Here is a 4852-nt window from a genome sequence, read left to right on the forward strand (position 1 = left end):
AGCCATCTCTGCGTGGCACTTCTTCAACTGGGAAACGTGGAATACATCGTGAACTCCTGACAATCCTTCGGGCAATTCCAACTTGTAGGCTACTTCTCCCATACGCTCCAAAACTTTGTATGGTCCTACAAAACGTGGCGCTAGCTTTCCCTTAACTCCAAAGCGCTTAACTCCTTGAAGTGGAGATACTCGAAGATAGACTCGGTCTCCGACTTCGTAAACTGTCTCCTTGCGTTTAGAATCTACGTAGCTCTTCTGCCTGGACTGGGCTACCTTGAGCCTATCGCGAATCAATTTCACCTTCTGTTCAGACTCCTTAATTAGATCCGGTCCAAACAACTGGCCGTCTCCAACTTCATCCCATGAAAATGGGGTCCTGCACCTCCTTCCGTACAAGGCTTTGAAAGGGGCCATCTTCAAACTAGATTGATAACTGTTGTTGTAAGAGAACTCTGCATATGGTAAATTGTCGTCCCAACTAGATCCATAATCTAGCGCACAAGCTCTCAGCACATCCTCCAAAATCTGATTGACTCTCTCGGTCTGTCCATCTGTCTGTGGATGAAAAGCTCTGCTGAACTCTAGCCTGGTACCTAAAGTCTTGTGCAACTGATTCCAGAACTTTGATATAAACTGGGTTCCTCTATCTGATACAATGCTCCTTGGAACTCCATGCAGACATACGATCCTGGTCATGTATATCTTTGCCAGCTTAGCCACTGGTGTACGTAGTCTTTACTGGGATGAAATGAGCTACCTTTGTTAAACGATCGACTACTACCCAAATCGAGTCATAGCCTGAACGAGTTCTGGGCAATCCTGTAAGAAAATCCATGTCTAACTTATCCCACTTCCATTCGGGTATTGGCAATGGCTGTAGCAATCCCACTGGCTTCTGATGCTCTGCCTTTACTCTCTGACACACATCACAAACTGCTACATACTCCGCAATATCCATCTTCATTCCGGTCCATCAGAAAATATCCTTCAAATCCAAATACATCTTGGTATTTCCTGGGTGAATCGAATATGGTGAATCATGGGCCTCTTGCACTATCAACTTCCTAATCTCCGGGTCATTGGGCACATAAACACGGTCTTCAAACCATAAGGTATCGTGCTCATCCTCACGAAATCCCTTAGCTTTTCCTTTGCTCATTTTTCTCCTTAATAGAAGCAATCTCCTTATCAGTCTTCTGGGCTTCTCTAATCTTATCCATCAAAGTAGACTGAATCTCTAATGCTGCTACATAGCCTCTCGGAACTATCTCCAAACAAAGCTCACAAAGATTTTCGGCTAACTCCCTTGGTAAATCTCCCGTCATTAGGGTATTGACGTGGCTTTTACGGCTCAACGCATCAGCTACCACGTTAGCCTTTCCGGGGTGATAATGCAATCTCATATCATAATCCTTGATGAGCTCCAACCATCTCCTTTTCCTGAGCTTCAACTCCTTCTGCGTGAAAATATACTTCAAACTCTTGTGATCCGTGTACACTTCACAATGGTTTCCAATGAGAAAATGTCTCCAAGTCTTCAAGCATGCACTACGGCTGCTAACTCCAAATCATGCGTGGCATAATTCAACTCATGAGGCTTAAGCTGTCGTGAGGCATATAAAACAACTCTTCCCTCCTGCATAAGCACTGCTCCAAGTCCTCGACGTGAAGCGTCGCAATACACCTCATAATCCTTGTTTTGATCCGGCAAAATCAACACAGGTGATGTAACCAAATGTTTCTTCAACTCCTGGAAACTGGCCCCACATTCCTCAGTCCATTTGAACTTGGTATCCTTCTTCAACAACTCCGTCATAGGTTTCGCAATCTTCGAGAAATTTTCAATAAATCTCCGGTAGTATCCTGCGAGTCCAAGAAAACTCCGGATCTCTCCAACTGTTGTTGGGGCTTCGCAACTTGTCACAGTGTCAACCTTGGTGGGATCTACTGCTATACCTTCTCCGGATATAACGTGTCCAAGGAATCCAACTTCCTTCAACCAAAATTCACATTTGCTAAACTTGTCATATATCTGATGTTCTCTAAGCTTTCCAAGTACCAAACGCAAATGCTCCTTATGCTCCTCTTCATTCTTCGAGTAAACCAGGATATCATCAACGAACACTACGATGAACTTATCCAAAAACTCCATAAATACTTTGTTCATCTTGTTCATAAAATAGGCAGGTGCGTTAGTCAGACCAAATGACATAACGGTATACTCATACAGCCCATACCTGGTGGTAAAAACCGTCTTAGGTACATCCTATTCTCGAATCTTCAACTGATGGTATCCTGATCGCAGATCAATCTTGGAAAATACCTTAGCTCCTTGCAATCGATCAAACAGATCATTGATCATCGGTAGTGGGTACTTATTCTTGATGGTTACCTCATTCAATCCTCGATAATCAACAACTATCCTTAACGATCCATCCTTCTTCTCCACTAAAAGTACTGGTGATCCCCAAGGTGAAGAACTTGGGTGAATATAACCTTTATCCAGTAACTCCTTAATCTGCTTCTTAATTTCCTCCAAATCCTTCGCGGGCATCCTATATGGTCTCTTAGATATTGGCCCTGTGCCTGGGAAAAGCTCAATCAAGAACTCAATATCTCTATCCGGTGGCATGCCTGGCAACTCCTCTGGAAATACGTCAGGGAAATCCTTCACCACTGGTAGTTCCTCCTGCACAACTCCTGTTAAGCAATTTACTTGAGTCCTCTTCGGCACATGCCGGGATACATACTTGATCCTTCTTCCTTCTGGTGTTGTAACCAAAATTGACTTACTGGCGCATTCAATGTTCCCTTCATACTTCGATAACCAATCCATGCCTAATATCACATCCAATCCTTGAGATTCCAATACTATTAGGTCTGAGGGAAATACATAGTTACCAATCCTTAATGGTAACCGATCACACCATAGACTAGCCATATACTCTGCTCCAGGCGAGGTTACTAACATGGGTGACCTAAGGGCTTGGGTTGGCAGTTTATACTTATCCACAAATCCCCTTGAGATGTATGAATGCGATGCACCAGTATCAAAAAGAACGAGTGCCGTAAATGACTTAACCAAAAACTTACCTATTACTACATCGGGCTGGGCTTCAACCTCTTCCACGTTAACGTGGTTCACCTGTCCCCTGTTGAAAGGGTTCGGCTTCTTCCCAGAGCTTCCATTGCCATTTCCATTCTGGGCTTCAGGACATTCATTGGCATAATGTCCGATCTTCTGGCACTTAAAGCAAGTGACTTGGCTCAGGTCTCTCTTGGCTGGGGTTGATGGGTTGGTACGGTTCTGGCCGTTGCTTCCTCCATTCCCATTACCATTTTTGGGGCCATTATGATTGTGCAAGCTTCCTCCCCCATGGGTATGCTGAAAAGGTCCTCCCGGTCTAGGGGTAAAGCGCGGCTTCTTCTGAGCTCTAGAATTGTACTTCCCATGTCCATACTTCCTCTTGCGGTTCTCAATTTGCTGTTGCTTCCCTTCAATCATAAGAGCACGATCTACCAACTCCTGGTAGTTGTTGAAGGTTTCTACCATCAACTACATGCTCAACTCATCATTCAGTCCTTCCAGAAACTTCTCCTGCTTAGCTGCATCTGTAGCAATGTCATCTGGGGCATAACGTGCTAGCTTACTAAAGTCCTCCACATACTGGCCAACTGTCCACCCTCCTTGGCGCAAGTTGCAAAACTCACGCTTCTTCATGGCCATAGCTCCTGCTGAAACATGGGAAGTACGGAAAGCCTGCTGGGACTGGTCCCATGTGACAGTGTCGATAGGGAAAGTGGCTGTGAAATTCTCCCACCATGATGCTGCGGGTCCGTCAAGCTGATGTGCGACAAACTTCACCTTTTCCGCATCTGTGCATCCTGCCGTGGTCAACTCCCTTGCTATCTTGCGGAGCCAATCATCCGCTACTATTGGCTCGGTGCTACTGGAAAACACTGGCGGGTTCAATCTAAGAAAACGGGCTAAGTGATCAACAAGTGGTGGTGGTGGTGGGTTGTTGTTGTTGTTGTTGTTGTTCCCCTGATTCTGATTCTGGACTAGCAACTGCATCAACGTATTCTGCTGCTAGATCAACTGAGTGAGCTCCGGTGGGAAGGTAAATCTGGGGTCACCTCTCGGAGGGATCTGATGGGTTTAGAAAAGATGAGATTTAAGAATAGAGGGGTCTAAAGAGAAACACTACCCTTATGCACATGAGGCAAAAGCAAACAATTCACTTCATTTAATCAAACAAGGGCACACAGTCGGTCTAACTATCACAAAAATGCTCGGACTACTATATTTACATGGTGGACTACTACTACTGTTGGGGTGGTCTACTAAAAATATTCTTCGGTTGCAGACTCCATGATATCTACTCCAGCTTCATCAACATAGTCATCATCGCTATCATCTGGATCCGAGTCGGTGTTGTCGATGATGATGTAGTCTTTTGGGCGAATCTCCTTGGGTTCTTCGTCTTCTTCTACTGGTGTAGGGCCTCCCATGAATATTCCGATCTTCATTGTTAGGTCGGCATTCTTATCCACTAGTACTTCGATTTCCTCTTCATAATCTTCACGTGTAGCCTTGAGTTCTTCCTCCAGTTCCTTGATTCTTGTTCTTGCCTTCTTCAGAACTATCATGTCCGCGCACATCTGGTTTTCCTGATGTCGAATATGCTGGTTCAAATCCTAGATAAAAGCTGCAATGGATCTATCCTTCTTGGTGTTGATCATCTCCCAGTGCTCATCTCGGCGCCCACAAATCTGGTAAATAGTATCCTTGAGATCATTGCGGTAAACTTCTCCAATACGTCCCATGGCGCCGTGAGCTGCTCTTTCCTAG

The 4852-nt window shown here is 44.9% G+C and overlaps 1 pseudogene; it reads right to left on the reverse strand.

Annotated features, from left to right (window-relative positions):
* Positions 1-791: 791 nt before the first annotated feature.
* On the reverse strand, positions 792-4650 carry LOC147965650 (uncharacterized; annotated as a pseudogene).
* Between the last annotated feature and the right edge of the window lie 202 nt (positions 4651-4852).

Source organism: Triticum urartu, chromosome 6A, assembly GCF_056163025.1.
Source record: "Triticum urartu cultivar PI428250 chromosome 6A, HENAU_Tu73, whole genome shotgun sequence".
Taxonomy (NCBI): Eukaryota; Viridiplantae; Streptophyta; class Magnoliopsida; order Poales; family Poaceae; genus Triticum; species Triticum urartu.